Source organism: Suncus etruscus, chromosome 1 (genome assembly GCF_024139225.1).
Source record: "Suncus etruscus isolate mSunEtr1 chromosome 1, mSunEtr1.pri.cur, whole genome shotgun sequence".
In the NCBI taxonomy this organism is placed as follows: Eukaryota; Metazoa; Chordata; class Mammalia; order Eulipotyphla; family Soricidae; genus Suncus; species Suncus etruscus.
The window spans coordinates 111,139,242-111,160,254 of record NC_064848.1 but is presented as its reverse complement, the minus strand read 5'-3'; the positions used below and the strand labels follow the sequence as shown (position 1 = coordinate 111,160,254).

General features: G+C 40.3%; 1 protein-coding gene and 2 pseudogenes across 1 annotated transcript in view; 1 reads left to right on the top strand and 2 right to left on the bottom strand.

Moving 5' to 3' along the window:
- Positions 1-21,013, top strand: part of RSBN1L (round spermatid basic protein 1 like) — a 67,446-nt gene that overhangs the window by 15,184 nt on the left and 31,249 nt on the right. The gene's annotated exons all lie outside the window — the stretch shown is intronic.
- On the bottom strand, positions 519-913 carry LOC126012818 (peptidyl-prolyl cis-trans isomerase A-like; annotated as a pseudogene).
- Positions 916-18,650, bottom strand: LOC126012802 (REST corepressor 3-like; annotated as a pseudogene).

Sequence of the window (21,013 nt, the reverse complement as noted above, 5' to 3'; positions counted from 1 at the left end):
TGGTCCCCCAAGCTTGCCAGGAGCCATTTCTGAGTGCAGAGCCAGAAATAAACCCTGAGAACACCGGGTATCTCCCAAACACCATAAACAAACAAACAAATCTTGGTGCCAGAGTCATAGCACAGCAGTAGTACATTTGCCTTGCATGTGACTGATCCCTTGCATGCAGTTGGACTCTAGGTTTGATCCCCAGCATCCCACATGGTCCCTGAGCATGCCAGGAGCAACCTCCCCCCCCCCCCCCCGAGCAATTTCTGAGTCAAAGCTGGGAGTAACCCCTGAGTGCCGCTGGATGTGGTTTGGCCCCTTCAAAAATATTAATTATTTTATTATTATTACATATTTTTAATTTCATAACCCCAAGCAATTTTGCAATCCAGCTAGATGTGGAGGGATATAGGAAACTAGGGAACTGAAAACTGAGGGCATGCACAGGGGTCAGAAGACATTCCTAGCATGTGGGAGATGGGTACACTCTGAACTGCAGAAGGCATAGGAATGGTCTGGTGGGCGAGAACCTAGAAGCGGAGTCTTAAGCTTGTCTGCAGTTTGGATATGGTCATCTTCTTCCTGGTCTTGTCATTCCTGGAGCTGAAGCGCTCCTTTGCCTCCACTATGTTAATGTTCTTATTTACCTTGCAAAACCACCACATGCTTGCCGTCCAGCCACTCAGTCTTGGCAGTGCAGATGAATAACTAGGAGCCATTTGTATTGGGGCCAGTGTTGGCCATGGGCAGGATGCCAGGCCCTGTGTGCTTCAGGATGAAATTCTCATCATCGAACTTCTTCCCATAGATGGACTCGCCTGCCATCCGTGCCATTGTGTTGAGTAAAGTCCTCGCCCTGGTACATAAATCCTGGGATGAGTCTGTGGATGCAGGAACCTTTGTAACCAAATCCTTTTTCACCTATGCTCAGCACATGGGAATTCTCTGCTCTCGTTGAGACTTTGCAAACAGCTCAAAGACCCAGAGATGGGCTATCAACTGCAATGTTGAAGAACAACACAGTAGGGGTTGATCATGGGGCTGGGATGGGAAGCAGCATCTGCTTAATTTGTTTTAAAGTAGAAAATAAATAGGCTGGAATTATAGTACATAGTGTGTAGTGTATAGGTGGTTTTTTTTGCATGTGTCCAATCCAGGTTTAATATCTGACATCCCAGACTGTCCCCGAGCACTGCCAAAATGATTCACAAGTAGAGCCAGGTGTAACCCCAACATCGCCTGGTGCCTTCTCTCCCCCAAAAGTAGAAAAATGGTTTTTCGGCCACAACTGTTTGACGCTCAGGGGTTACTCCTGGCTATGCGCTCAGAAATCGCTTCTGGCTTGGGGGGGCCATATGGGATTCCGGGGGATTGAACCGCGGTCCGTCCTACACTAGTGCTTGCAAGGCAGACACCTTACCTCTAGCGCCACCTTCCCTGCCCCTTTGTTTTGATTTTGGGTCACATCCGGCAATGCTCAGGGGTTACTCCTAGCTCTACGCTCAGAAATCGCTCCTGGCAGGCCCAGAGGACCATATGGGACGCCAGGATTCAAACTGCCTTACCTTCATGCTCTCTCTCCGGCCCCAAATAATAATATTTTCATTATTTTATATTTTATATTTATATTTTCATTATTTATATTTATTTATAAACATAGGTTTATAAAAATATTTTGTTTTAAAATCTTTTATATACGAATAGGAAAAGCCAGTAAGATATTCCTAACAATTAAACGAATATTATTACTTAAACACTTTGACATTTGAAAGCACATTAAACTTTATATAATATATATTAGTTTTTGAATATTTAAAATACTTAACTTTTGGTGCTGGAGTAGTGGCACAAGTGGTAGGGCATTTGCCTGCGCCACTTGCCTAGGATGGGCTGTGGTTCGATCCCCTGGCTTCCCATATGGTCCCCCAAGCCAGGAGCAATTTCTGAGCACATAGCCAGGAGTAACCCCTGAGTATCACCGTGTGTGGCACAAAAATCAAAAAGTAAAAAAGAAATTAACTTTTGTTTTTGGGCCACACCCAAAAGCACTGACTCTTGGCTCAGGATCACTCATGGAATTCGGGGAACCATATGGGATGCTGTGGACTGATCCCAGGTCCAAGCAGCCTATCTACTATACTGTTTCTTTAGCTCCAAACCAGGTTATTAAGTGCAACACCTGTGCTATCCCTTTGAACTATCTCTTGTTCAAAAATTATTTAACATGTTTGTGAGTGTGTGCTCGTGCACTTGTGCACTCTCCCAAGCCATGCTTTGCATGTTTAGAGGTTCCTCCCATGATTCTCAGCCAAGAAGACCTGGGGTTCAATATGATAGCCTGAGCATATGGTGCTGCTTGGATCCTGCAGTTCTAGGGAGTATGTGGACAAGACTGGTTGGTACTCTGGGGCCTTCAAGGTTGTATACCCTGCTGTGTTGAGGGATTTTGGGGCTACTCTCAGTGAGGTGGGGGGGATCGTGTAGTGTTCAAAACAACTAGAATCAGCCACATGCAAAGAAGTAGATTTTAAACCTTGTACTTTCTCTCTAGTTTACACAAATTATTATTTTTTTTGGGGGGGGGTCACACCTGGTAGTGCTCAGGGGTTACTCCTGGCTCTAGGCTCAGAAATCGCCCCTGGCAGGCACAGGGGATTATATGGGATGCCCGTATTCGAACCACCGTCCTTCATGCCTTACCTCCATGCTATCTCTCCGGCCCCTCAAATTATTATTTTTTTTAATTACGAGACATTTAAATAAAAAATGAGAACATTTTCTTTTGTATAATGTGTTGAGTTCTGGGAATGTCTATTACCCTGCTCCCAACAATTAATCACTTTTTACAATTCATGTTTAATTTCTTGCAGGTATTTTTAGCACTTGTTCTGACAAATATTTCACTTCAAAGTAATTAGGATTTAGGGGCCTGAGAGATAGTACAGTGAGTAGGGCATTTTTTTTTTTTGAGGCTAGTCAAGTGAAGCAGTGGGAGTGGAGAAGGAACAACGAAATCTGTAACTGGCTGTGACCAATTAATTGTAAACACCACTGCATTCGGACCAGCCGTGAGTAGGGCATTTGCTTGAATGTGGCCAACCCAAGTTCAGTCCCTGACATCCCATAATCTCACCCAAGTCAACCAGAAGTGATTTCTGGGTTCAGAGGTAGGAATGATCCCTGAACACTGCTGGTGTGGCCCCAACCCCCCCAAAATAGATAAATAAAAAGTGGCATTAAATTTTTCGATTAATTTGCAAATGTGTATACAATTTCAGCAACATGTATTTGTATATAAACAAATAAAATTCTCTACCGCTATTGTTTGAGAGAGGGTGTGTGTGTGTGTATGTGTGTGTGTGTATACAAACCAAACCCGAGTCTAGGGATTCCTTGGCTGCAAGACACAGACATATACAAATGGGGAGAAGAGCATTTTCTCAAGAAAACTGTCTTCATATCCAGTGCAGACTGTAGTAATATGTAGGAGGGCCATTTTAAGTTCGGACCTGAGTTCTATCCTCGGTGTTCCGTATGGTTCCCCAAGCCAGGAGCGATTTCTGAGTGCATAGCCAGGAGTACCCCCTGAGCATCACCGGGTATGACCCAAAACCAAAAAAAAAAAAGGAAAAAAATGAAATTTGGGAAGGGTATTATAAATAAATACTTCTAGGGCTCTTCTAAGTCCTCCTCAGGCATAGGCAAGTAAGTACTAGTTAAAGTAGATAGCATTTAGAAACGTGTTAAGAAAATCCAAATAAACTACACTTGCAAGGAAATTAAAAATGCTCTACTTTCACAACTAAGTCCTCAGATAGATGTGGAACTAATTTTCTGTCCTCTGTCCCCATCTGGTGGCAGGCTGCTGGCCACGGAGTTGGTCCCCCCCCATAAGCACCATAAACTGTATGCTAAGATTAGGGGGTTCAGTACATTGTTTGTTTTATATAAATGCTTTGCAATTGACTTTAGTTGCTTTAAAAAAAAATGAATAGGCCAACATTCTTTTAGAAAAAAGCAAGACTTATTTTTTTGAAAAAGGACACGTACTTCTAATTCTTAAGTTGGCTTCAAATGAAATCAGATATCATCAAATCTGAAGTGCAGACTGTCCATCTTGCACTCCTAACATAGGAAAATGTTATGAAACATTAAAGACCCAAAGTCTGACCTCTTGAAGAGAGGTAAGTAAGGAGTGTTCCTGATTCCTAAACCTCAGTAGGAGTATTCTCAGTATAACTAGCCTTGACTTCGCAGAGGTTAGAATAGAAAGAATCTCTGTCACATAAATACAGTACAAACAAACCCAGAAACAAACAAAATAAATCCCTTGGTATATAGAATTTTTGATCTTGTTCTTCCTTTGTGAAATCACGTCGCTGCAGGAACATACTGGAAGAGAGTGGCCGCAGGCTTTGGGCTGTTTCCAAGGTCAGCCTGCTACCTGGGCCAGCCCTGGGGTGCCAGGGGCGGATGGGCTTTTAGGCCGGTGGTGCTGGCTGCTGTTCTGCCCCGGCCTCTAGGGCAGTGATGACTGTGAGTCCATCTGGATGTGCTGAAGGACAGTGGCTTCTAGCTATACTCCCCCTCCACACCCTGCCACAGACACACACACACGCACGCACATGCACACGCACGCACACGCACACGCACGCTGGGAACTAGCAGGGTGGATGAAGTGTGGCAGTGGCTGGTTGAGGGTGGGCTGGGGCTGCATGAAGCAGGCTCCCTTGAGCTCCTGGGCAGCACTGAGTACAGGCCCCTGGGCTCCTCCCCTAAAGTGGAAGCATCACCCTTAGAGGTCTGGGTTCCGAGCTCTGCTTCCCATTGCTGTAAGACCTTGTCTAAATTAAATGGATGCCTGTATTTTACTATAAGTTCTTTACTTGGTCAACAGTCTTGTTGCCAGTTATATTTGCAATAGCTTGGAAATCTTTGCTGTATTTGTGGATACCTCGCTCTGCTAAAAGCTGTTCCTCTGTGGTCCAATGGGTATTTTTTGTTTTGTTTGTTTTTGGGCCTCACCCTGTGACACTCAGGGGTTACCCCGGGCTATGCACTCAGAAATCGCTCCTGGCTTGGGGGACCATATGGGATGCTGGGAATCGAACCCAGGTCCGTCCTGTGTCAGCTGTGTGCAAGGCAAATGCCCTACCGCAATGCTATCGCTCTGGCCCCTAATTTTCTCATTTGACTTGGAAGGCTAGCATTCTTCGATCCCATGTTCCATTTTCTGCTTAACTGCAGTGTTTACTTGCTTAGCATTCTGAACCTGCCACTTCAGCGAGATCACAGCTGCGTCCAAAAGCTGTAGGATGGTGCTGATCTCTGGGCTGTGGGAGACAGTGGCTATCTCTTCCATTGTCAGTCATGTGCCCTTGGTGGCCTCACTTGGGGCGCTGAGAATGGTGGCAATGCTGCAGTGTTTGGTCTCTGCGTCCCTAGCCCACTTTGCTGGGCTGCAGGGGCTGCTCGGCGTCCCCCCCCTTTCCTGGTTTCTTTTTGGGTGTCACAGTCACTGTCGTTTCTATCCACAGATGTGGTTCTTTCACATCATCATCACTGTCACTCTGATTGTCTTTGGCCAGTTTACGAGCCTTGTGATCTACCAGGCTTGTTCTAGATTGTGTTTGGATTTTGGGTCACATTTGCCAGCATTCAGGGTTACTTTTAGCTCTGTGTTCAGAAATCGCTCCTGGCAGGCACAGGAGACCATACGGGATGCCACAGATCGAACTCGTGTTGGCTATGTGCAAGGCAGATTCCCTAATCCGCTGTGCTATCACTCAGACACCAGATCGTGGTTTGTTTTTGTTTTTGCCTTTTTTCCCCCCAGAAATAGTAATATTTTACAACGCTAGCAGTTGTCATGTCCGGAAACATCTGGTGGAAGCTCTTCCTGTGAAAATGAAAGGCTTGTTTGAATAGGACCTTATCTTCTACCACCCACTCTTCCATTCCTCTGGGAAGGGAATGAAATTGGGGAGGCTGGCAAGGGAATTCTTGATACTATGTTAGTGCCAGAACAGCTTGCCCAGCGCCTGCTCCACATAGTAGCCAAGCTTCTCCTTTGCAATTGCGATATATTCATCCAATTTGGCATTGGGCACTGTGGTAGGGCGACCACACGAGCATCTCTCGATTGTCTTTTTATCTGTGTACTTGATGCCACTTGGATTGAATTCCGGCACGTGAGCATGGTATTCGGCACTGACTCTTATCCCAATATCTGCAAAGGAATGGCCCAAGAGTGGGTGAAGGCGAAGTGCTTACACTCAGCGGGGTGGTGGCACTGGGCAGGGGATTCACTGGGAGTCACCACATGTATGTATATTTTTCAAAAATATTTTAATTTAGTAGTATACAGAAAAGTGAACATTTTAACTATTTTAAGTTATATATAGTTAGGTGTTATTAAGTACATTCAAATTGTTCTGTAACCATCACATCATTATGTTTAGAATGCTACTCATCTTTCCAAACTGAAGATTCACTTTTCTCCATTTTGTCTGATGCCCTCGTTCATTCTGTATTCAACTACTCTTAAGTACCTCATATTTACTTACACTTCTGGAACAAATTTACTTCACTGAACATTTTAGTTTATTAAATTTTTATTTTTATTTATTTTGTCAACTTTGGTGTGCTGTTCAAGGGTTACTCCCAATCCTGTGCTGAGGAATTATTCCTGGTAATGCTTGGGGAAGGGATGCAAGGCAAGTGCCATACCCGCTGTACTATTGTTCTGGCCCTTAATATGTTGTCTTTTCATGCAACTTGCAGCATATGTCTGAATTTATTTATTAGGCTTGATGAGATTCTGTTATATGTATATACCACTTTTTAATTTATTGATCTTTGATGGCTACTTGTGTTCCATTCTTTGGCTATTGTTCCTGTTTTCTTTTTTGGTTTTTTGGGCCACACCCGGCGGTGCTCAGGGGTTACTCCTGGCTGTCTGCTCAGAAATAGCTCCTGGCAGGCACAGGGGACCATATGGGACACCGGGATTTGAAACAACTACCTTAGGTCCTGGATCGGCTGCTTGCAAGGCAAACACCGCTGTGCTATCTCTCCGGGCCCTTGAGTTCCTGTTTTCAGTTCTTTTGTCATATGTTTAAAAGTGGAATTGATGGGGTCAGAGAGATAGCACAGCAGTAAGTCATTTGCCTTGCATGCAGAAGGATGTTGGTTCAAATCCCAGCATCTCATATGGTCCCCTGAGCCTGCTGGGGGTGATTTTTGAGTGAAGAGTCAGGAGTAACCCAAGCGCTGCCGGGTGTGACCCAAAAACCAAAAAAAAAAAAAAAGGTGGAATTGCTGAATCATATAGTAATTCTATTTTTACTTTATGAGGAACTGCCATAGTGTTTTACATAGTTGGTTGGTCTATCATTTTACATTCTCATCAGTTTTGAGCAAGGGTATATTATACCATTACTAGAAAGATAAATAACCAAACAAAAAAATTACCCATATTAGCTAATTGAAGCAGATGATTGTAGAATGCATACAGCCACATCTGCATATGAAATAAAATATTGGAGTTTAGTTGGGGAAATAAATGCATTTATTGAGTGCTTGTTATATATTATGGTATTAATATTTTTAGATTAAATCTTGGGATTTTCTAACTTGCATAGATAACAACATGTAAATTGCATCCAACCTATTTCTACAGGATCTGAGCTGAACAACATAATGCTATAGTTAAATCTTTGTGTTTAGATTAATAACTTGTAATAGAAGAGTAAATTAAATTTTTTCAATAATTTTTATTGTGACCAAGTTAATTACGAATCTTTCACAGTAATATTTAAGGTACATAGTATCACTGAATCATGGCCATTTCCCATCACCAGTGTTGTCCTCCCTCCAACCCTGTTCCCAGCATGCATCTCATATTTCCCTCATTTGCCCTCCATACTGCTAGTATAATGGCTACCCTCTATGTATAGCTTGTTGTAGATTGGGTATTGATTCTGTTGTCATTGACTTTGGGTTTGGTTTGAGTCTGATCATTTTTTATTTCCACTCAATGTTCATACGACTGTTTGTTCCTGGTACCATCCATTTCCCCCCCCTCAATTTATGAGGCAGAACAAGATGATTCAAGTTATGTGGTTCTGTTGGAAAAAAAGAAAACTGGGAGGATTCTGTCTAGAGATTATAAATATCAATTTAAAAGAAGAAAGGGAGGGCCGGCCAGGTGGCGCTAGAGGTAAGGTGTCTGCCTTGCAAGTGCTAGCCTAGGAAGGACGGTGGTTAGATCCCTGGGTGTTCCCCCAAGCCGGGGGCAATTTCTGAGCGCTTAGCCAGGAGTAACCCCTGAGCATTAAACGGGTGTGGCCTGAAAAAAAAAAAAAAAGAAGGGAAAAAAACCCCAAAAGAACAAACAAAAAAAGTAACTACAAAGAAAAGCACCCAGCTACTACAAACAACCACCATGATGTAATAACTACAAGAATGAAAGAAAATAATAAAAAGATAATTAAAAAACAAACAAAACGAAAAATAAAAGAAGGAGGACTGGTGTGCCAGGGTTTTATGCTTTTTTTTTTTTTTTTGCCATAGGCACAGTAAGAGTTGGGGAAATTAGGAAGGGAAATTCCTTGGCCTAAGAGATACAAGTTTTCTCCACCCTTGAAATATACTGCCATGGGAACAACTACAGGCTCCATACATGCTCATTTTCATACCCCAAGGTCTTTTTATGGTGTCAGGGAACTTTTCACTTAGTTGTGGAAGATAAAATCAGGCCTCTGTAGCTAGAGATCTTGGTATTTGCACAGGTCATAGGACGAAGGCTAGTTAGGATAGTCTGTCTTTCTAGAAGTACTGTTCCATCACTGTTGTAATCAGTCTTCTGTAATTAGTGATCTTGGATTTAGGTTCTAGGACAAAACCTTGGATGGAGTCTTTCTAAATATAATATTTTTTTTTAATGAATTTAAGTCTTTTTAAATATAAAATTATAAAATTGTGGGGGCCAGAATGATAGTACAACAGTAGGATGTTTGTTTGCCTTGCATTTGATTGACCCAGGTAATCCCTGAGTATTGCCAGGATTGATTCCTGAGTGCAGAACCAGGAATAATGCCTGAACACTACCAGCTCTGGCCCTAAAACAAACAAAAAAACTTGTTTCAAGGTGGTCACAGCAAAATATAGTGGGTGGGATGTTTGCCTTGCACATGGACAACCTGAATTTAATTCCCAGTATCCCTATGGTTCCCAAGCCCAGGAGGAGTGATATCTGAGCCCAAAGCTTTGATATTTCTTTTTTTGTTTGTTTGTTTTTTGTTTTTTTTGGCCACACCCATTTGATGCTCAGGGTTACTCCTGGTTAAGCGCTCAGAAATTGCCCCTGGCTTGGGGGGACCATATGGGACGCCGGGGGATCTAACTGCGGTCCTTCCTTGGCTAGCGTTTGCAAGGCAGACATATTACCTCTAGCGCCCCCAAGCTTTGAGCATTTTTAAGTGGCCTCCAACAAACAAACAAACAAACAAACAAAAAACCATAATTGTACCAACCAACTTAATCTGGAATCAAGCACAGGCCTTTAAAGAGTGAAGCATGTGCTTGATCTCTTGAGTAATATCCCTAGCCTATTGTAAATATTTTCTTTAAAACTTTGGTTTATACTTGACAGTGTTCACAGAGCACTTCTGTCAGTGCTTAAGGGAGACCATTTATGGTGCCAAGAATTGAACTGGAATAGGCTGTGTATAAGTCAAGTACTCTTTCTCTGGTCTCTGGTTTTTGTTTTTGATAGAAAGTTTTGGGCCACACCTGGAGGTGCTCAGGGCTAATTCCTGATTCTGCACTTCAGAGTCACTCCTGGCTGTGTTTGAGGTCCTTGTGGGATGCTCGGAATTGAAACTGGGTGTGTTGCATGCAAGACAAACATCCTACCCACTGTACTATTGCTCTGACCTTTCAGGAATTCTTTCTGGCATCCTCAGGGAACATATTTGATGCCAAGAATTGAACCCTGGTTGACTGCCTGCAAGGCAAGTGCCCTACCCAATGAACTATTGCTAGGCATCCTATAGATACTTCTAGGCAAATAGAACAGTTGAAAAAATATTAATGGTCATCTTGTGTTACTTGCCTAGAAACAGCAGTTAATTTTTTAATAAGCATGTATTAAATAATTGAAAGTAAGTTGTAGATATATAAAGTATTTTAATCTTCATTTCCTAAGGGTCAAAAGGTAATGAAGCACTTGAGAAAGATGCCATATACAGGGCCAGAGTAGTGGGTATGGTGCGCTTGCTTTCCATGCTTTCCATGTGGCCAGCTGTGGTTTGATTTTTTTGTACGTCATAGGTCCCCTGAGCCTGCCAAAATGATTCCTGATTGCAAAGTTAGGAAGCTTTATATACTTTTGAGTATGTATGGTCCAAAAAAAAAAAAAGAAAAGAAGTAGTAATATAGCTAGCCTGTGTTTAAATTCGTATATGTGTATAAATGCATGTGTAAATTCATAGTTCTGATCTCTAGGCTAATTCCTTCAGTTTTTGTTTGTTTGTTTGTTTGTCTTTTTGGATTTTTTTTTTTTTTTTTTTTGGTTTTTGGGTCACACCCGGCAGCGCTCAGGGTTCACTCCTGGCTCTATGCTCAGAAATCGTTCCTGGCAGGCTCGGGACCATATGGGATGCCGGGATTCAAACCACTGTACTTCTGCATGCAAGGCAAAATGCCTTACCTCCATGCTATCTCTCTGGCCCCTAATTCCTTCAGTTCTTGAAGACAGATGAATGTACCTTTATTTTATAGATTTTTCTGTATATAATTCTGAGTTTTAAAGTTGTTTGGATGTGGTGCTATTTAACTTGGTGTTGTTTCTTGTAAACTGATATAGATGTGTGTGTGTATATATAGTTTTTATGTATATGTATATATATGTGCATGCATGTATAATATGTGTATATATGTATATATATAAAAGTTTTTTGGGCCATACCCAGTGGCGTTCAGGAATTACTCCTGGCTCTTCGCTCAGAAATTACTCCTGACGGGCTTGGAGGACCATCTGGGATGCTGGTGATTGAATCCGGGTAGGCTGCAAGCAAACCTAATGTCCTGCCTGCTTTGCTGTCTCTCTGGCCCATGTTTCTTATAAATTAGAAACAGTTTTGTATCTTGTAAACTAGATTAAAAGGCTTGATTAAATTCAAATTTTTTTCAGGCTACACCTTGCAGTGCCAGTGCTTGAATTTGGAACCTTCGGTATGCAAAGCATGTGTTCCAACCCTTGAGTCATTTCCCCAGACCTCAGATTAAATAGTTTTGGCAATATTTTATATGTGCTTATATTGCATCCTATTAAGATGTTTAGTTTATTCACACAATATGTTACAATTAATATTCACATCATTAATATGTTAAATGTGATAATTTGGTTGAAGTGATCACTGCCACAATTTCAGGCCTTTTTTTTTTTTTCTTTCTACTTCCAATTAGTCTGTGATCTGGGAAGTGACGCGTTTTTTTAAAAAAATGTATTTGGAGCTGGAGCGATAGCATTTGCTTTGCATGTGGACAACCTGGGTTTGATGCCCATCATCCCATATGGTCCCCTGAGCCTGCTAGGATTAATTTCTGAGTGTAGAGCCAGTAGAGCTGAGTATTGCTGGGTGTGACCCCAAAACAAACAAACAAAAAACCCAAAAAATTGTATTTAGACAGCTGCATAGGATTGGAATTCCTTGATCAAATGATAATTCTATGTAAGAATTTTTTTATTTTTTTGTGGGGAGATGGCCTGAGCAATACTTTGCCTTCTGAACTGGATGATTCAATACTTGGACATGATTGTGTATGTCAGGAATTGAATCGGGTCAGTCCCAGGTCTGCCACATGCAAGGCCCTACCGCTGTGCTATCTCTCCATCCCTAAATTAATTACTTTATTTAAATACGGTGGTTACAGGTTGTTCATGATACAGTTAGTTTTTTTTTTTTCCAAAACTTCAGTTATTCATGATTGATTTTCAATCATACAACGCCCAACACTCTTCCCTTCACCAGTGCACATTTCTTATCACCATTTTCCCCAGTTTCTTATCCTCAGTTTCCCTCCCTCCCCACATCTGCTTCTGGGGCTGACTTTGCTCTTTCTTTCTTCCTTCTTTTTTTCTTTTACACATTGTGGTTTGCAATATTAGTGCTTCTTAATGAAGAAGTTAATATTTTCTATCTCTTTCAAATGCTTTTTAAGTAGTTTTTATTTTATTTTATTTTATTTAAATAAAAATGGAGGGGCCTGAGAGATAGCAAAGCATTAGGGCATTTACCTTGTACATAGTTGATTGAGGAATGAGGTGTTTCAAATCCCAGCATCCCATATGATCCCCCGTGCCTGCCAGGGGCAATTTCTGAGTGCAGAGCCAGGAGTAACCTCTGAGCACTGCTGGGTGTGACCCAAAAACCAAATCAACCAAGCAAACAAAAAATAGAAATGGAATGTATTTTCTTTATAATATTATGTAATTAAAGCCATTTCTTAGTTTATTGTGTAGAACAGTATTCTTGAAAGCACATGCTTGTTTATCTGGTAATTTTTTATTTGTTTAGGGACCACACTTGGCAGTATTCAGGGCTTACTCTTGACTCTGAACTCAGAGATTATTCTTGGCAGTGTTCAGGGAACCATATGGGGTGCCTGGGATTGAACCTAGGTCAGGTACATGCAAGGTAAACACTGTACCTACAGTAGTAGTATTGCTTTGACCCTAATCATAAATGATAAATTTATATATCTAATATATATTTATATAGATACTTATATATATAATGATAAATTTTATTTCTTAAGGATATAAGATATATATCTTATATGTGTTATTATATAAGATATATATCTTATATATTATTATTATTATTATTTTCGTAAGGAAATAAAATGTTGACATTCATTTTTTACCAATCAACCTATGAAAATAATAGAATTATTAAAATTTTTTTTTTTGAGGGGGGCCTCCTGGCAGCCTTAAGGCATTATTCCTGGCTCTGCACTCAGAATCACTTCTGTCAGGCTCGGGAGACCAAATGGGATGCTGGGGATCGAACCTAGGTCTGTCCCGGGTTGGCTGCATGCAAGGCAAACATCCAATGATTGTGCTATTGCTCTAACACAAGATTTAGTGTGTTCTGTGCTCTTGGGCCCTTTTGGTGGTGCTCAGGACTGTGGTTCCTGGGATTTAACCTGGTCTTACACGTGCAGAACAGGCACTTTGCTTATGGAGTTACTCTGTGCTCAGGGATCACTCTTGGAGATGCTTGGGGATTGTAGTGCCAGAATTGAACCTAGGGCATATGCATATAAGGCAAGCACCCTACCTGTTCTATGTCTCTTTGGTTCTTCATTTTGAATTGTTACTTGTGTTTTGAATAATATAATATTTTTATTTTGGTGTTTAGCTTCTTTAATTTAGCATATTATTATTATTTTATTTTATTTTTTGGTTTTTGGGTCACACCTGGCAGTGCTCAGGGGTTACTCCTGGCTTTATGCTCAGAAATCACTTCTGGCAGGCTCAGGGGATCATATGGGACTTGAACCACCGTCCTTCTGCATGCAAGGCAAAGACCTTATCTCCATGCTATCTCTCCGGCCCCTAATTTAGCATATTATTATTATTTTTAAAATTTATTTAAAGAAAATGCATTACATAGTTGACATAACTGATCATTATATATTTGTTTCAAGAATGACAAAAAGCAAGGTTGTTAAAAAATAGAAGATAGGGGCCAGAGAGATAGCATGGAGGTAGGGCATTTGTCTTGCATGCAGAAGAATTTTGGTTCGAATCCTTACATCCCATATGGTCCCCTGAGCCTGCCAGGAGCAATTTCTGAGTGCTCTTGAAGAGCCAGAGCGCTGCCAGGTGTGACCCCAAAACCGAAAAAAAGAAAAATAACTGGAAGAGAAAGGAAAGAAGAAAAAAGTTCAGTAGCAACTATATTTGTGAAAATAATTGTATCACCAATGAACTTATTAAAGCAATAGCAGAAGTAATAATAGTAAGCTCTCTTTTTTCTTTTAAGGATAAGAGATAAAGAAGTAAAGAAAGGTGTGTGAGTGGCAATTGTTGTTTGCATGGGCCCAGCAAAATATGGGAGAAATAGAAAGGAAAAGCCTTGGCCTAAATTCTGGGAGACCTTCCCCCTGAAGTATTCTGGCATTAGACCAACTCTGGGCTCCAGGCATACTAGGTTGTCCAACCCCTGAGTCATTCTCTGTGGTCCCAGTAAAAGTTTTTCCACCCAATCGCTGTTGTTGGTGTCAGGTTTCTGTAGTTAAAGATCCTGGTTTTTGTGCATATCCTACATTGAAGTTGGGAGGATGTGGAACATCCTCTGGTTTCAACCTCATCGTAGAAGGCAATGTGGAGAATTTAACATATTATTTTTGAACTTTATTGCTGTTGCATTGATTAGTTTATTCCATTTTGGGGGCACATTGGGAATTTAATCTGGGTTGGCTGTGTGCAAGTCAAGCAAGCATTCTACCTCATGCACTGTCTCTCCAATTCAAGTTTATTCCTTTATTTTTGTTGGCAGTACCCAGCAGTATTGGATGCTATTCCTGGCTCCATTATTAGGGGTTATCTCTGAGGTGCTAATGGGACCATATATGCAGTGCTGGAATTGAAGCTGGATCTCCTACAAACAAAGCATGTTCTTAGTTCATTGAGCCATATCAGTTCAAGTTTATTCTTTCTGTTATCTGACTAGCTTGTCACTTGGAGATACCACAGTTGAGTCCATTTGCCAGCTGACCAATGTTTGGATTGTCTAGTTTTGTTTTCCTTTTCTTTTTATAGGCACCACACCCAAAGTATGTTTTCAGGCTCAGCCTGGTGGTGTAAAACTTCTGGTTCTGTGCTTGAGCCTCATGATAGTGAGAGTAGGAGGTGCACCAGGATCATACCTGCCAGTACCTGGAGTATAAGGATGGGAAACTGGGCTCCAGAGCATGCTATGCAGGGGTCTTCAAACTATGGCCCGCGGGCCACATATTGTATTTATTCCCATTTTGTTTCTTCACTTCTAAATAAGATATATGTAGTGTGCATAGAAATTTGTTCATAATTTTTGTTTTTACTATAATCTGGCCCTCCAACAGTTTGAAGGACAGTGAACTGGCCCCCTGTTTAAAAAGTTTGAGGACCCCTGCTACTGTAACCAATCTCTGTCATTTGGTATGCATTTACTCTTTTGGCTCTCTCTGACCCATTTAGACTGTTCTTGTAGTCTTATTTTAATATTGCATAAAATTTATTGGTACTTAATGTAGATTATGATTTGTGTCCATTGTGTCTGGTATTTTGTTTTGTTTTGTTTGGGGAAGTTTTATTTTCCAGATTATTATTGGCAGTAAACATAGACTTTTTTACTTAATAATTTGGTATATCTGAATATATATATCTGAAAGATTATTATTTATAATGACTAACATTAATTCCAATAAAAACATTGTAATATTCAGGAAGTAATTTGTGATACTACCAGCATGTGCTGGGACCCACCTAGTGATACTCAAGTCTTCTACTAGCAATGTCCTCACAGTTCTCTCCCATTAGTGTAGAGGGAACTATGCTGTTGGAAATCTATTTTAACAGGTTGACCTTATGCAAACTTTTTAAATCCTGTTGGTTTAAATTTGTTGGTCTTTGAAACCCTTCATCTCTATTTGCAGCGTATAACTATTCACGTTGAGAAAGACTTTTAATACTTAGATGTTCTGGTAGATATTGGTCAGTTGCAGTCAGGGCTGGGATTTAAGTTAAATGTCTAATGACAAAGCCTGAACTGTTTCTACTGTATTATAATATATTCAAGTCTCTCTCTTTTTTTTTTTTTTGGGTTTTTGGGCCACACCTGGCGGCGCTCAGGGGTTACTCCTGGCTGTCTGCTCAGAAATAGCTCCTGGCAGGCACGGGGGACCATATGGGACACCGGGATTCGAACCAACCACCTTAGGTCTTGGATCGGCTGCTTGCAAGGCAAACACCGCTGTGCTATCTCTCCGGGCCCCTCAAGTCTCTTAATCCTAGCTGCTTCAAATTTTCCTATTTCAGCATCCTTTTGCTTTGTGTGTGTTATTTTTTTATTTGTTTTGGTTGTGAATATGTTATCTAAAGCAGCCTATTCTTGAATAGTAGGAGATTATTATTACACAATTTGAACTTCCTCATTGTTGTGTTAAATAATTAAAGATGGAGCTGGATGGAGGTAGATGGATAAGGATGGAGGCCTTTGTCCTTAGGCTCCGGTCACGTGGCTTCATCCCCCATCAACTGGCGGGTCTGGGATTCAGGAAAGTGACGGGCATTGAACTCACTCACAGGCAGGCATCAGGAAGCATCAGCTTTATTCATACCATATCCACCACATATGTGTGGCCTACATCATAACCTTTCAAGCACTAGTTATTCTTAGCCCTGCATCTTAACTCCTTTCAGCCATCTTCCTTTGACCTCCATCCTGGTCAAAGACCAAAAGAGGCAAAAGCCAGCCAAAAGCCAAAAGGGCAAAGACCTAATCCCCTGGGTCAAAGGCTTTATATAACCTTTCAAGACCACTCTCCTCAAGGAGGGGTCTTGCAGGTAAGGTTACACCTAATATCCAGTTCCCAAGATCCCTCCCAGAAAAGGGTGGGTTTCAGGTGGGTACACCTAAATCCAGGGTGGAGTTACACCTCATAACTTTATTTCAGACAGAAACATTTTTGTATGAAAAATAGGATATTGTTGAGTCATTTTTTCTCCCCTATTAAGAGAAATATAGGGGGCTGGAGAAATAGCATGGAGGTAAGGTGTTTGCCTTGCATGTGCGGAAGGATGTTGGTTTGAATCCCAGCATCCCATATGGTCCCCCAGGCCTGCTAGGGGTGATTTCTGAGTGTAGAGGCAGGAATAACCTCTGGGCGCTGCCGGGTGTGACCCAAAAACCAAAAAGAAAAAAAAAAAAAGAAAAATATAGATTCAAAAACATTAGAAATGAAGGGTCCTGGAAAAATAAAAAAAGAAATGAAGGTCCTGTACAGATTTGTATAATTCAATACTAATTAGATTTATAGTTAGCATAAACCTTTGATTTGATAAGCAGCTGGAGGTTAAGTAGAAACAACTAGTTTCCTAAATTCAGTCAGTAGAAGTTGCTTGACTTTCCCTTAGTTCATCAGTAGTTCAACCACCCAAATTTTGGTATTTAGTTTACAGTTTTGATACAGATTTTTCAAATCTTAGGGTTCTTAAGTAATGTGCAGTTATGTCCAGTCATCCTTTTAGTAAGTTCACTCTAAAGATGACCAAACAGCTTGAAAGGAGGAAGTACCCTTTACCTCATTTGTCTGTCAGTTCTTGACCAATAAGGAAGACATTTTTCTTTTTTCCAATTTTCTGGGGAACTGGAGTGGTGGCGTAGCAAAAAGGCATTTGCTTTGCACATGGCTGACCTAGGATGGACCTTGGTTCGATCCCCTGGCATCTCATATGGTCCCCCAAGCCAAGAGCAGCTTCTGAGTGTGTAGCCAGGAGTAACCCATGAGCGTCAATGGATATGGCCCAAAAACCAAGTTTCTGGAACCCAGTTCTATATCTTTCATTTCTCTGTATATAACTATCTTCTGGGGAAAATTTGATACAGAAAAGTTAGAAGTAGTGCTCAAGTGTGCAGGTTTTAAAAGGGATTTTTCTCTAATTAGCTAAATATTATAAAACATTCACGGTTCAAATAATTCTAACATTTTTTTCTTTTTCTTTGGGGGGGGGGTCACATCTATTGGCACTTGGGTTACTCCTGGCTCTGTGCACAGAAATCGCTCCTGGCAGGCACAAGGGACCATATGGAATGCTAGGAATCAAACCACGTCTTTCCTGGATTGGCTGTGTGCAAGGCAAACAGTTGTCTTTCCTGCCCCCATATTTTTGTTTTCTGCTGTAGATCTTGGCATAGGCCTTTTAACTAAAAAGTAGGGGTGTTAAAATTGTTAAAATTTGATATCTGTCACTTAGTTTATATGCCTGGGAAAAGAAATTTAAATGCTTGTGTTCTAACTTTCCTGTGTGAAATGTGAGTAAGGTGAGATCTCTAGTCGCAATTTTCTGTGAACAAACTTAATCTGGAAACCTTAATGGCACTGCCTCATCCAGTACTCTTTTAACTATTTTTCTCTAATGTTTTCTATAATATATCCTGTTTATTTTTTGAACCTTATAAGAGCATTTGCCTTCCAGTGTGCAACAATATATTTCTAGTTTGTTCTCTCCTTATTTTCTTTTTCTTTTTTTTTTAATTGGGTTTTGGATCACACTCAGTGGCGCTCAGAATTTACTCCTAGCTCTGCACTCAGAAATCGCTCCTGGCTGGGTTGGGGGACCATATGGGATGCTGGGATTCAAACCACTGTCCGTCCTGGGTTGGCTGCATGCAAGGCAAATGCCCTACCACTGTACTATCTCTCTGGCCCTCTCCTTATTTTCTTAAGAAAATTCAGCATTTATTGCTCAGGCAGGGCAGTGTTTCCCAAAGTGGGTGATACCACCCCTTACGGGGCACTGGAAAGATCTGGGAGCTATAATAGTTTTTGTGCAGTGGTGGGGAAGATTCTGAAGAGGTCAGTAAGTTAAGTACCTTTGGGGACATCTAAGCTAGGGTATGCTTGGCACTGTTCAAGGAATTCAATGAAAATGGATGTTTCTGTTTATTATTCCTGCTAGAAAAATATTATTTAATTTGAGAGACTTAGTTGTGTTGTAAGAGACAGTAGCTTTTATTTCTTTTTTGTTCTGGTGACCGTAGGCATTTAAATCATCGTCATAAATGTTGGGCAAGGTCATAAGATAGGGACAAATCAGTAGTTACCAGTAGGACATAAAGGGAATACTGGAAGGAAATAGGGTCAGAAGGGAACAGTAGAAAAATTATTGCAGTACCTTTGATATGAACCTCTAATTATTTGTTTCTACTTGTAGTAATTCACTTTTGCTCACTGGAAACTGCAGTCATATTTAGTATAATTTATGCGTAGAACATTAGTCTCAATTTCATAGAAGATGACGATGCATTAGGATAGGGTGACTGTAAAAGAGTTTATAATCCAGTAGGGTAGCTAGAACAATTACACAAAGAATTAAAATTCTTTAATCATAACAGATCATAACAGAGGAGGTATTTATCATTCTAATGTAGGGATCAAGAGTATTTAATAAAAGGTGATTTCAAGTAGTATTTTGCAGAATATGTAGGATATACATATTAAGTCATAAAATTTAATAAGATAACAAGATAAATTTTGACTGAAAAAAATTTTTTATCAGGTAAGGTTGATTTCTTCAAGTGGAAGAGTGTGGCAAGGTAAAGTGCTTGTGGATTGATGGAATGGAATGAAAGGAATTTTGGCTATGGACAGGGCAAAGAAGACAGCTGAACATACTTCATTGGAAAAACAGAATGAACCAAGCATGTTATTTAATGTTAGAGGCCATAGAAATTGTACAGTAGTTAATGAGCTTGTCTGCACACAGCCAAGCTGGTTTCCTTCGTAGCATCCTATATGGTCCCCTGAGCACCACCAGGACTTAGTCCTGTATATAGAGCCAGGAGTAATCTCTGAGCATTGCCCCAAATAAAGCATATGGCCCCAAATAAACAAATGTTAGGGGAAAACTAAAGAAACACGTATTATAATGGTTTATTTTTAAATTATTTTTATTATTTTTTAGTTATTATTTTTAATTTTTAATTTTATTTTTTATTATTTTATTTATTTTATTTTTTTTTAGTTTTTTAGGTTTATTGAGATTTTTTTTAATTTGGATGTTTGGAGGATGTTATTACTAACAGTGGAAATAAGAAGAATTTGAACTTTATATAAAAACATGCTAAATTTGGTGTAAATGTTATAGTTGTAGAAGTAGTGTAGCTTGACAAAGAGATTGGGTTTGGAGATCAGTTTGGGGATTCGTTTATCTTAAGATTTACAGTTTAGATCCAGAGACATGGTACTGTGGATAGATGCTTACCTTGCACATGCTTGAACTGGGTATGATCCCCAGTATTACATGTGGTCTCCAAGTTCTGCCAAGAATATTCCCTCAGCAGAGCCGAGCGTAAGCCCTGAACACTGTTGTGTGTTAACAAAAACAAAGTTATAGTGTAAATTAAAGTACATTAATTAAAAGCATTAGATTTATTATTATTGTTGTTGCTGTTATATTATTATTTTGATTTGTTGGCTACATTCAGTGGTGCTCAGGGCTTACTCCGTAATCTGGCGGGTTTAGGGAACCATATACGATCCTGGAGATTGAACCTGAGTCAGTGGAGTGCAAGGAAAATGTTTTATCAACGGTACTACCGTATTTTCTGGCGTATAAGACGATCCCCTAATTTTGCAGTTAAAACATAGGTTTAGGCCTATATTCGCTGTATCAGACAGAACGTTCCTATGCTGCAACTGTATGTACCACAGTGAGCCAATCACAACAAGCGTAGGTTCAAAGGTTATACTGTAATAGACTTCCTCTCTGACTCTGGCCAATCTGAGCAGGCTTTTGACAGTGTAGATTCGGGTCCATTGTCTAATTTGCATGCATAAAAACCCTGCTTGGATTGGCTGAGTTAGAGAGGAGGTCTGAGCAGCCTTGAGTGATTGGTGCAGGATTGAGTTGGAAAATTCGTTTTGTGGCAATATTCAGACAATTTTCGTTTAGCGGCATAGGATATACTTGGCATATAAGATGATTTTCGGTTGACTTTTTTTTTTGTTTCAGAAGTCATCTTATATGCCAGAAAATACGGTATTTATTACTCTGGCCCCAGAAGGCATGTGTAGAGCAAGTATAGAGAAAGAATATACATACATACATACATACATATACATATATTTTTATTTATTTATTTATTTATTTATTTATTTATTTATTTATTTATTTATTTATTTATTTATTTATTTATTTATTGGTTTTTGGGTCACACCCAGCCGCACTCAGGGGTTACTCCTGGCT